Source organism: Varroa jacobsoni, unplaced genomic scaffold (assembly GCF_002532875.2).
Source record: "Varroa jacobsoni isolate VJ856 unplaced genomic scaffold, vjacob_1.0 scaffold_294, whole genome shotgun sequence".
Taxonomy (NCBI): Eukaryota; Metazoa; Arthropoda; class Arachnida; order Mesostigmata; family Varroidae; genus Varroa; species Varroa jacobsoni.
In genome coordinates, this window is record NW_019213196.1 from 34,180 (window position 1) to 47,491 (window position 13,312).

The window sequence follows — 13,312 nt, forward strand, 5'->3', positions numbered from 1 at the left end:
TTTCTACATTCTCTTTCTTTCAGGGACTCTCAGTAGCTTGTCGTCACAGAACCGCAGTTTTTCCTTGAAGGCTATGGAAGCTCCGCCCGACTCGAACTGACGCCGCTTCGTTTGTTGGTTCCAATGAATGACGCCGTTTTAGCATATATATATATATATATATATATATATAACAATACAGGGTCTGCTGGCACGACTTCCTACCATTACAACACGGCCTGCTTGCTACTAAAGGTGACGAAGATAAGAATCGTTGTGGGGGGGGGGGGGGCAGCATAGCGAACAGAACTCGACAGACTTGCAGAGGAAAACTACATAGACGGGAATTAGAAAGCAGCAGGACGAGAGTTAGGTAGAACAGACACATTTAGCACTCAGAGGACATCGACACACCAACAACTTCCAACTAAGTAAGTGAACGAACGAAGGCCCAATGAAATATTCGTGCCTTCACCTCTCCTTTGAAAACTCCATCTTTACTCTCTACGTGTGACCCCGACTAGCCGACTCCGTTGGTTCGTTCGGCCAACCTGCTCTTGTCCTCCTGTGCCCCTTCGTTTTTCCCCCGGCAGCGAGTGAGCAAATTAGCTCGAGTAAACGCCATGAAAATATGAAAAAGTACTATTCATTGGCTTTCTTTACTCGAACGAGACGAAAGGAGAACGACAGCGCGACGAGTGAGCTAGCGTCTACCATTGAGATGATGGCGCCGAAAGTGTTGCCTCCAGTTGGGTGTTTCTGTCTACTTAGGATCTGTTCAATTTTTCTCGGCAAGTCTTTTCTGCCGAGTTGAGTTCGAAGCACGCGTTTCTTGTTGATTGGTAACGACACTAACCGAGATGGATGTGATGTTCGCGTAGCGCGCGAATGCACCGAAACGATCGTGTTGGCGATGACCAGATTCACTGCGTCGCTTAAGTCACATAGATAGTGCAAAGCGTACCGATTAGAGTCCGGCCTACTGGGAAAGTCTACGAAAGGGCAAAGTGTTTACGACAAAGCGCCTGCGTTTTCTCTTAAAGTAATGGGCACATTTGGTTGGCAACTGTCTCCCTCATTGCCGTTGTCGGTGTCACAGGCCAACGCCAAGGAACGCCTCATCGAACGAGCTCCTGATTTCTTCTCGTTCCAGCTGTTCTCGTCATCCACTCAAAATCTCGAGAAGACACCCCAAAGTGCTGTTACTGCCACGTCCCCAATGGAGGATAAAAACTAATTCGGATTACGATTTAGGACAGCAGAGGTGTTCTACTTCTTAAAAGTAGGAGCTGTCATATTCGATCGTGGCGCTAATAGTAAACGATGTTTGGTTTACTAAGTGAGAACAAAGAATTTTGCATTGGAGAAAAGGGGGATAGGTTAGCGTGCAATGTTGGCTTGACTGACGGGTTAGACATTCAGGCGAGAGTTGCGTCCTTTCTAAGGCGTCGCTGCTAATGTACGGTAATGTCGGGTTCGACGTCGCTACAGCGACAGGACACGGGCTATGACCGTGCCATTTCTAAGATTCTCAGATTAATATGCGCAATTACTACCTACTTGTCCGCTGTCGTAGTGCATAACCTATCTTCAGTTGCCTACCTAGGCTGGCCGTATACATATATATATATATACACGGCTATATATATATATATGTCTATTGCTATCTAGATAAAGTGGAACAGGTGATATAGAGGGTATGTACACACTATGTATGCCTAGACAGCGTGTCAATCATATTTTGGATTATGACTCACTCGTCGCACGATATTGTTAGGCTACGGATTTTATATATGGTGAGGGGATTTATGTTATGCGTAAAGAAGTATCATCAACTCCTTTCATTTGTTTCTCATTTCCTGTTTTCATCGATGTATCTATCATGCTTAGCCCGGATAGATAGGTCTGTGTACTTATGATCTATATCCGTGTATCGTACAGGTTCCCTTTTTGAATCATCATTTAGCTACAAGCCCAAGAAGACTTGTTCGCAAGCAATTAGCTTCTATGAATCTAGCTTTATTCTTCTGAAGCACTGAAGGAACCTGCAAGCCATCGTTTGCTTGCCCGCCGGCATGATGCAGCCACTGGACGCCTCCCCGACGGCATCTATTGTATCCATATGCATAAAGGGCTGTTTTTTGTTGGGGAAATAAATTGAGCCTAACAAAAAATGTAGCAATGCACTTGAACTCTAACAACAAATTAACCTTCGCCGTGACCCTTTACGACCTTTTCCCATCCCTTGACCAATAATTTAGTTAGAACGTTTCTTCAGTATGGTCAGCTTCGTTCATTTTATGCTACTCGGCAATATCCAGATCATTATTGAGCGTCTTATTTTTGCCAAACATTTGCCAATGTTTCGGAACTCTCCGAGTTTCACCAAGCGCAAATCATAGTTTTTCAAGGACGGAAATCTGGCTCAATTTTGGGCTTAGGCGGATTTCCTTCATGTCAACTTGTGGAGACCTGACACTGTGACTGCGTGACGTTCAGTGCCGAGTGAAATGTTCAAAGACAATTAATTATTATAATTAAACCTATAATAGGACCTGAATCTCCTACACGACTAGTTATATATGTAATTATAAATTTCGCTACTATAATAAAATAACTAGACAACAAGTAGTTAGTCCTAGAAGATCCCATCCTAATAGTATAATTATTTAGTATATATGGACTTATGCTTTTGAATAAGTCTCATATCTTCAAGATGCTTGACGTTCCCGTTCAAGTCACGAGTTGTTTGTCAGTTGTCCTCGGATGGCTGGACTGCATCCTCCAGACAAGTTTTCGACCTCAGCAGAAGGTCAGGTAAAAAGTAGGTGCCAGATCTGTTGACTGAATGAATGCATGCTTTTTTAACCAATATCCATTTTTAGAGTTCGAGCTTGAAATAACATTTCGTTCTATGTAAAATGAAATTAGGACGGGGCCATGCTGTGACAGAGCGAATAGTTTCAAGTATAAACAACAATAGCCAACCTGATATCTATGAATGAGCAAGCAAATGGCGTCCTTTATTATCAGTTTGTATCTTTCGTGTTTCGCTTCCATTTATGTTTACTATTAAATCATCGGCACGGTACCGGCATAAATACGAAAAGTGGTAAATCGGTTGATTGTTGTTGCTCTATGATAAGAAAATGATTATGATGCGTGCTCTCGGCCTACCACACGCGGTCAATAATTCTCTTTCGGCTGAAGGATTACATGAACCGGCGTGCGTGATCGGTACTGTAGACCAGCCGATAACAGCAACGCTGTTGTTTTCGTACGCGAACTACAAAGCTGCTGTTGAACTTGTTCCAAGCACGAACGCAGCACTTCGAGAGGGAGCCTCGAGGACGCCCCATTGACTCAAAATGAACTTCGCCGTGAAGCGTTGGACGACACTTCTTGTCGCGTAGAACTAGTTACTTTCGCTGCTGTTTTTTGGCTTTCCCTGTGTCCGCGCAGGTCCGACTCTGCTCGGCCCCCACTTAGTAGATGCGCCTATCACCATATGGGTACGGAGGGCTCAGCTGCAAAGGTACACTCATTTAACCGCCATGCCGCCGATAGCGCCAGAAGTTGCTCGATGCCAGGTAACTTATTGTAGAGCGATTCGCTAGCACCGGGCCAGCGCGCGACTTCTCCTCGACCGAGTAGTGCTGCCCGCTTTCAACTATTCATGGGAAGGACCGGCAGATATGTAGGCTGGCAAAGGCCGAGAGTGCAAATGATGAAAAAAGCTGGTGGGATAATCTGAGTCACATCGAGGTCCGCTGAATGAGACGGGGTGATGCAAATAGCACTAGAGAGTTAGCGGCAAAAGCGACCAGCGATAACAGCCTGCTGTGAAGTCCTTGGGGTTTATAACCTCAATCCTCTACGAACAGGCATAGTTGAGTGAGGCAAACTGTAGTGATGTGGTTGAATTTGCATCTTTCACTAAAGATTTTACTTCTTCCTCTGCGAATCCTCAGCTGTAGCGTAGCTGCTAACGCCGGTAGAGTAGCTGACGTCTGTGAGTTATTCGAACTCGTTCAAGTACTGCTGTTGCCCAACTTGTGGAGAGGTTTGATGTCATCCACAGTCCATTGTGCTGTAGCCCGTCCTTACCTTTCATCTTGTTTTGCTTCTACTGCTACCATTTGCTGCTGCTGACCTCAAGAAAGCGAGCGGGGCCTATTGTGATTCAAATACCGGCGGTGGTTGAGGTCGGTATTATTACAGTTCCTGCCACTGGTCAAAGTCAGCTAACAACACATCTCAACCAATGGCAGCGGTGACGCTGGAGGGAGTTACGGCGGAGGGGCAGGGACACGACACTGAAGCGCCAATAACAACGACAACTACTTGGTTGCTGGAGTCGACGCGGGCAGACCGCCATCAGCCGAAGCTACTGCCACGCTACAAAGCCAAATTGGAACTCAAGTACTTGAGTCGAATTTCGTATACAAGAGACGGTGAAAGCGAGAGAGTGGGAAACACAATGTGGGTGCGAAAGATAAGGGAAAAATGTTCAGTCGTCGCAGCAGCTTGAATGAGTTTATCAGCTAGTTGTCTCTAATCAAACACTGCATCGTTGATATAACCGAAATGTTAAGTAAACTCTTGATAATCTGATATAGCGACATAGACTCGAATGCGTCTTACAGATGATTGAGCGGTGTCCTTATCCAACTCACATAGGGTATCGACGCACGCGTGCCTGTAACGCACTTTGACAAGAGTAGGTACATGTTTTATTTCTGAATGAAATCTGCTGAACGAAAAATCACAGCCGCCATATAGAGATACGCGCGATTTTATAGTTCATGTGATAATTAAGCTTGCTCCACCAATCCCGTGCCTGTGGGCCGCTATAGTGGTAAGCCGCAAACGAACTGCGAGCGGACATCGTGGCTCAGATCGCTCCCGCTGGCTGCATTATTCCTTTGAAAGGTCAATCATCGTTCCATACTGAGCGCGTTCCAAACAAACTTATCCCAGCCAAGTTGGTCGAGCCGTGCAACTTAAGGCTCTTGCACGCACCCGACCGCTATTGCTACGTGTAATCCAACGCCGACGAAGCGACGCAACTAGGTCCTAGCAGATGGAATTCGGATAATCTCTAGTTGCCACGCTTTGTCCATGCGACGAAAACAGATGAGAAAGCGAGGCTCTTCAACGGGACACTCTCTCTAGAGCGGGACACAAAAAAGAGCAGAGCAAAAATTGTTTGGAAGGCAAGAGTTCCACGAACGAACAAGCGATGGACGAGTGAAGCTATTCGACTTCCAGAGGCGGCAGCCGCGATGACGTAGCTACAATTCGCACACATCATCATCATCATCTAGAAGTCGTCGTTTTCTGTTTGACATCCGCCAAGAGGATCTACAGTGAATTAATCTCGCACAGACACCAGCAAAATCTATGAATGTGCACGGTTTTCACACGGAGGCATAAAAGGGCCGTGCTCATTGTAGGTGTGTAGCACTTCATTTTGACAATGTCATTGTTTGTCTTCTAATGGTTATCGCCATCGACCATCGCCGTTAATGGTTGTCAGAATAGTCTATAGATGAAAGGCAAGCCACCCAGCCGACCAGGCCGCCGTCAGGGGGCGCCAGCTTTCGGTCGGTCCTGCTTGGCTTAGCTGGCCAAAAACAGTACAGGGTAGTGTGGAGCAGTGTACGCACAAACCGGCCGCTCGATGGATAACAGCAGGCAAGCAGCAGGAGCACCAGGTCAGACCAGCAGGGAGAAAAGTAGGGGAAGTTCTCCCGAGAGAAATGCTGCGAGGCCGTCGTTTTCCAGGCGAGCAACGGCAGCAGCGCGCGCGCAGGCGAGTTTATCCGGATTATCCTTTTCCTTCTGGCTAAAGTGCCCCCATCCCCGCCTCCCAGCGCGTCACTCCAGTTCCCCGTAACTGGCTAGATAGACTACGAAAGCTACGCGGGTAGAACCCCCCTTCTTCGCCCTTTCCTTAGCTCGTGCCGAGCTTCTTCCCTTTCGTTCCCCCTTTTAATGCACCAATAGGTTCCTTTCACAATTCCTTAGATCTCTGCTCCTAGAGGAGTGGGCAAGCTAGTGAGCGAGCATGGCTCACAGTTGTTCTGTGAGCTCTACAGCTGTGCCGCTGACGCCGCGCCACGGTGGCAGCAGTCACCAGGCGGCGGTCGATCAAGCATCTAGCCACATAAACCATTCCTCATCCAGCTACCCAGGATTCACACAACACTCGAACCGGCAGCCGAAGCTGAAATGCCACTGGAAATTTTTATCCGCTATAGCCGTCACGCACAGGATCCGTTGCCCCTGCGGCGGGGTAGCTAGCCAGCCAGCCAGTGAGTGTGTCAAGCAGCATGAGTTGCACAGTTGTCCTAGTTGAAGCAAGCTGATGTCGTGCTAAGGGCGGGTGGGTGGTTGAGGACCTGTAATCGCCGCAGCAGTGGTAATATACAACCAGCCCTAACATCTATCGCGATTTTACTGACTCGACTCATATCCAGAAGCGAAATGGAGATACATAGAAGGGAGAGTCAAATAGACTTGCTGGTACGAAAACCGAGAGCGAGAGAGACAGGGAGCAGAGGCTAGGTTTCTGCTAACCAGCAGCAGCAGCAGCAGCAGCCAAACCGTAGGGAGGAAACAGGGGCAAACGGCTAGAGAAGCTCCTGCCGCTGCTGCTACCGTCGGCTCCGTCACCAGGGGATGGCTTAAGGAATATCCTTAAAGACAAGTTCGTTCTCGACGTGCCCTGGAAGAAAAGTTGGGACAGCAGTCACGGATGCAATGCTAGCGGCGGCAAGCGACCTAGCGAGGAACCGAGACAGCGACCGAACGAGCGATCCACCGTGAAGGCAGTGGCGGCAGACAGTCGCCGCGATGGCAACGTCACATCCCGTTTTCGGATAGGAGTAGTTCTAGTGGTGCTAGTACTCGGCTTCTTCCTTCTGCCACGAGTATTGGTCTGCTGACTGGGGGGCAAGCGGCAACCGGCGCCACTCCATTCTGCGGGGCCTTGAAGTCCCCTCCTGTCCCTTGGTGCCTTCTTTCCTGAACTCTCGAATAGTTCCGCTTTCCCCGCCTTCCGCATTTTCCCTTTTGCTAACTGCCGCCGAACTGCACAATTCCAAGCATTGCCTTACAGGCTAAAGCTGAACTTGAAGGTTCAAGCCAGAGTCAGCTAAAGGGAGGCAGCCCGTTTCTAGCAGCAGTCGCTACCGTTTCATAGTTTGAACCTCACCCGTCGCGAACTAGATCCAGCAGGATCTTGTATTCCGAGATTCAGATGGGATTTCAACAAGACAGAGAGAATCCTGTCCTGCCTTGCGGATCTTCCTGTGTGGCTAAACACGGCGACGCTGCGAAGCGTCACTGAGTCGGGAGGGATGTCTGTGCAAGTGGGAGGGAGAGGGGCCAGTGGGAAAAGAGCGATGCGCACTCAGACCGGCAGCGGCGAATTCTCTAATCCCTTCGAATTTCAAAAATATCCGCAGGCTCTAACCGCCGGCTCTAGCTTTGCGGGCCCTAGTCGCTATCCCTGCTGCTCTGATCTGTTCACCCTTCGCTTTCTACTGCCGGCAGGTTTTGCTTAGTTTTATACATACATACTACTACAGATATATTTGTAAGTATGTAGCTGAACAAGCATAGAAATTACACGTTTTCTGGACATTCAAATTTGCGCGATAGCGTCTGTGCGCTATACGTGTGTGTGTGTGTGTGTGTGTGTGTAAAGTTCTCGGATTTTTGAGTCAGCTTCTATTTTGGTTGACGTAGACATCGCTAGAACACCGCTACAATCCGATCTGTATACTATTATAGATATAGTAGCATTATAATTACGACCGTATCAAGTGTGCGTAATAGCTTAAAAAGGCAAGCACGTGTTTTTTTTTATTATATATATATATATTGACCTTTCGGAAAACGAAGTCTCAAAAAATAGCGTTTTTCCGATTTGCGGCAGCTGCGCTTAAGAGACATTTGAGCAAACATATTTGTATATGACTTACAAGACTGACTTCGACTTCGACTTGCTGTCACACCTGTACTCTACCTACACCTGATTGAGTGTGCACTCAAAATGGTGCCCGCTACGCGGCCGAAAGTGCTTCCTACTCAGGACGTAGGCTCATTTCATCCGGGCCAAATTGACGACGATGCAGGGTTCTATTACGCCGGTTGTACTTGTCGCTATTCATCTTCCTCTAACTATAATACAACGGAGGCAAAACGTTCATCATCACATTAGAAATGCTGAGTAGAAAGGACAACAGGGCCGTCTCAGTGACCAAGCCATTGACACGGCACCGCCCCAGCACGAGATCGAAGGACGTAGGACGTAACAAAAATTACAAAGGCCAATAGTATAGCCGGCTTAGTTTTTTTCGCCGCGTCGCCGTCTAGGTTAGTCCTGTTGTCTTTTCATCCGTCGTCGTACGTCGCCATCTCGGTCACGGTCTCTGCCGTTGAACGCAACGCCAAAAACACAAACTGAAGGGATGGATGCACACAATATCTTTGAAGCTCGACGATACGACGGCTGCTGGCTTGTGGTTTTCCAATGGGCGAATGCGACGAGAACGGATAGAAGGCCAGCACAGGGAACAGGCAGGACTTCATATCGTGTCCCCCTACAAAGACGCATGACAACGATACAAAATGGAGGCAGCGACAGCGTTTCATTCGTTGTCCCTGCAGCGGCAGACGCCGACATTGACGATCCAACGCCGACGACGCTCGTTTTCATTGAGCATTGCCAGCATCTTTCTCATCTCGTCTGATGCCGCCTTCGCAACCAAAGCTGAGTCCGGCCACGGACAATCAAGTGCCTCCTCAACAGAGCGGGCACGTCTATTGCAACTGTGGGAGGCGCGCCAGTACTCGTATTAGTTTAAGCATTCTCAACAGCAACAGAGACGAGAAAGCGACGTTACCGCGCGAATCGAAGGAAACATTCGAATCAAAGAAAAAGGCGATTCTCAGACGCGTTCTACAGGGACGCCGAACGTCATCTATAGGTCATGTATAGGCGATCACTGACATAGCCGTCAGCTTTCGTTGGATCATAGTTATTCTCAACTCGCGCTTGCTGGCCAATGCACATACTCCACCACTATAGCGAACGACGTAGACAGCATACGCTCTAGCTACAATGAAGAAGAACTACAAATTGGAGACAATTCTCAAATAGAATTAAGAGCCGACAGGATGATAGAGCCAGCCATTTGTCCCGCTCGACTCGAACTGGTATAACCATCACTGTCTACGGCCAATATGATGTCGGGCGGCAACGTGTGGCCACACCTCTATCTAAGAACGTCTCGTGTCCGTCGCTCTGGCCAGATCCAGCTCGATCAAATCGAGAGTACGAAGTCCTTGTTAGTCTATCGAGACATGGAATCGCCATGACCGTTCGTCATCGTACGACACAGTGTTGCTGCCGGCCGAATCAACGTCATTCTCTACGGCGAGAAACAAATACAACTCGATCCATCGGCCGCCATTTACCTCGCTTTACAGACGCTTCGAACAGTTTCGCATCCTCGTTGCTGTTATTGCTAAATGGGCATTTAGAGAGCTCACAAACACTGCGAACAACGCTAATTGGAATCCATTCACTTAGCTACTCAATCGCCAGCGCCGGTAACGTGTCTGCCAGATACATCTTGTACTCCTGACTGCTAGAGTGACTGACAAATTTTTGAAAAGGCCTGCCAAAGCCATGTCATCAAAACGAGATTGCCACCCCACGTATGACCGAATACGAACCATACTAGAAACGAGAGATCGTTCCGCCGTGTCGGAGAGGATTATTTGAAACGGCTTTGCTTCGTGATTGCACTTCCTTTGCCGAAAATATACTACTGAATTGTGGATGATACCCAGATAATGTAGTATGAAGAAAAACGTTTCAGTATCTGAAGAATCAAAGGTAATTGACTGCTGTTAAAACCTTATAAAACGTCATTTGAAGACAACCAAATGCATGTCTACTATAGTTTCTCAATGGCACGTCATAGTCACGATATTGTTCTCGCAACACGTATTACATCGTAATAACTTGTTTTCTGTAATGCTAAATTTATTACAAAAACGCGCCATTTGGTTCTGAACGATGCAAATCTGATATCCGAGGAGAAACATCATCCGACGGCGATTCATTAACTCTGTCGCAAATCTATAAAGACCGAGTATAACAAAGACAATGAAACTCATTGACATATGCGGCCTGCCACTGCTGTTGTTGCCGACAAGGACTTTGTTTGCAAAGCGAAGTACAGGACCAACGCCAAGAAGATTACCAATACGACCGAACCATCTCTCCTCGAACCCTCTGCTCTTTGTCGCTCGTCTTTTGTTGGCAGTCATTTCTGTGTCACTTGTTCAGTTCCGGGGTGAGGTGCCGTCGCGCCAACACTTATTCTAGGGGGTGGTTGTTCCCACAAGGAAGGTTATCTGTCTGTTCCTTGCTGCAGCTGCGTCAACTCCGACGATACCCATATTTCCCAACATTGGACCCTCGGTTCCGAGCAACACCTCTCGCAAGCTTCACAAGGCCTGCGTCTAAAGCGACAAACCTATGAAAGCACCGTACGTTGAGTACCGTGATCTCTTGAAGCTAGTGATGATGACAAGAGATCAGAGGCGCGAGGAGCCGCGGCCACTTTTAAAGGCTTCGACAGGACACCCTTTTGGGGTTGCGAGTTGAGGACGGCTGAACTGACGGTGCTAGCGGTAGCTTGTCACAAGACTGGCGTCTAGCAGACAATTTCCGCTCTCTTCCTAAACCAGCTTTGCCTTCCCTTGAATGGCAAAGATCTCGACCCGACCACCAGGTTAGGTTATTCCTTGATGGCTAGCATCTCACTCCGTAACTCGCGATCCTAGCCTCCCGCGAAATCTTTTGGTCTTGCACTGGGCCGTTTGGTCTGGTTCACTGGTCCGTTCGTTTATACGTAGATGGATCAAGACTGGCAGGTTAAGTTTTGAGGCAAAGTCCGTCTTCGACGTTTGCCTTTTTGCTGTTTCCGTCCCTATGGTCATGTCATCTTCGTTCTTTTCCTTCGATCGGCGTTCGTTTGCTGCCGTCGCCACTCTCTTGCTAAAAGCGCTAAAGAAGGACAAGAGTCGTCGGCAGTTCCTGTCGCAGCAAACTTACCAAACAGTGTACTTTCTTTTTGGTCCTTCTTGTGTGCTCCTGCTTTTTTGTGTTTCTGATTATTAAACAGGGATCATATCTGGGATCGGAATACACGGCATTTGAGCGACAGTGGAGTACTTTCGTCTCGTCTCTACCTATGGCCAGTCGGACTGCAACTAACTGACGGAGGAAGCTGCAAGAGCAGGCCCACTTGGAGTAGTCTTCGGAGCTTTTCGCTTCTTTTGTGACACTCATACCCACTGTGCTTTCCTCCGAACTCCTACCAATTTCCCTAGCTACCCCCCCCCCTCCCCCCCGTTTCCCTCTACCCCTATGACCCTCTTCCTAAGTAGATTGCCAAAGCAAGCAGACACCGTACCGACACGCGGTAGGGGCACACTGAGCTGCCAGCGGGGCAAGCGACCCTAGTCAAGGCGCTAGGGAGGCGAGGGCTGAATGAAGTCAAGAAAGACAGGCTTCTGTAACGAAAAGAAGGAGCCTTCTTTCTCTCTGTAAAAGAGGACACTTACTAGTAGAGCATTCGCGAGGCTAGACTGGTTGTCCTGCAGCGAAAGACAGCCTAGAGCCTAGCGAACATCTAACCGGGATCCCCATTCTGTCGACTCACAGTTGTGACGAGAACTGTGAGAACCACTGACAACAAGCACGACCAATTTCCTCATTGGCGCCAAGGTGAGATAGATAGTAAAAACTAACCTCTTGGCGGCCGACAAACTGGAGCCTGTAAGTCTTGTCTTTCTAGGTGCGCTTATGTTCCACTAACAATAAGGAAAACAATGACAACAAGGAAGACATTGATCATTAGTACGTAGAGAATGTCCCGTATATTTTATAATATAACAAATACTTTAGGCAATTCGAAGTAAAACTCATTTATTCATTTAAAAATACATGTAGATTCATATTTGTTAACATAATTAGCCCGTTTCTTCTATATACCGAATGTATCGTCCTCAAATGGATAGATGTAGCAACGTTTTTACACTTGTTACGTTACAGAATTTATTTAAGCACAGACTAAATAGAACCGTGATAAATAATGGTAAATAATAATCTATATTTTTTCATTGAATGAAAAAACAAAATATGGCCAAGAAGTGATTCGCGAATGAAACCGGGATAGGTGCAATGAGCTCTAAGAATATGTCTGACGCGGTCGCCGTAAGACGCAGTTCGTACAGTATAGGAAGTCTCATTGCACAACAATACATTGGTGCGTTTTGTTCGTGTCTGTCGCCCCCGCTTGCTTACTCCGAACGGCATCTCGCATAAGCATTACGCAGAAACAGCTGGAGCACATCGAGTGAGACATTCTAAGCAGGGGAAGGGGGCAGGCACGGTGACGACCATGATGCCCTCTCTGCGGTCCACAATCCTTCTATTGGGCTCATTTTCGAATGGCAGCCATAGATGTGGTTATCAAAACAATTTTGAGAGTTATAGAGCGTGCAAATGTGAGCCGGCGGTTGCGGGGGAGTAAGATAGCTGTAGAAATGAGAAAAAAAGCGAGATAAAGTTCTGTTGTTCCCAGCGACTGTCAGTCGGCGGTATTCAGACGAAGAGAATCCCACTGTCTTAGGTTCTCCCTGTGCTAGGACCCAGTACCTCAACGAAGCCGACGCAATAACAAGAGCTGCCTTTTGCCTAGAGTTTGCTCGGGTAAGCGAGAGAAGACGAAAACAAGGGGGTAACAACAGCGAGAAGCAATAGCCTCCGCGGTGGCGCTCGTCGAACAAACGAATTCGTCCACTGCCTGACGACGCTTGAAAGCCAATAAGAGAGATGGACAAAAAGATTCTCGTGCCGTTGTTACCGCCGGAGCTGCAAAGCGATGCACATACACATACATATGTATATATATATATATATACATTGAGACGACCCGCCGACGATTGCGCGGAAAACCCTCTTCCATTTCTCAAACTTAGAACCTCCAACTCTACCCCACACCGAGTACGCTCTCCCCTAGAATAAGAATAATAACAATAATAATAAGAGGAAGAAGTGGAACAACCATAGCAGTACAAAGAAAAAGTGAAATTACTCAAAGGCCAGCAGGACAGCAAAAGAGGCAGGTCAAAGAAGGGAAGGCGTAAGAGAAAGCGTCCACTCAGAGCGTTCATAGAAGAACAGTCAAAAACGCTCTTTGGCATTGGAGTCTACTCTTCCTTGGGTCTGAGACGTTCTCTT

General features: G+C 47.7%; 1 protein-coding gene across 1 annotated transcript in view; it reads right to left on the minus strand.

Annotated features, from left to right (window-relative positions):
• dve (SATB1_N and homeodomain domain-containing protein dve) overlaps positions 1–13,312 on the minus strand; it is a 94,755-nt gene that overhangs the window by 33,750 nt on the left and 47,693 nt on the right. The gene's annotated exons all lie outside the window — the stretch shown is intronic.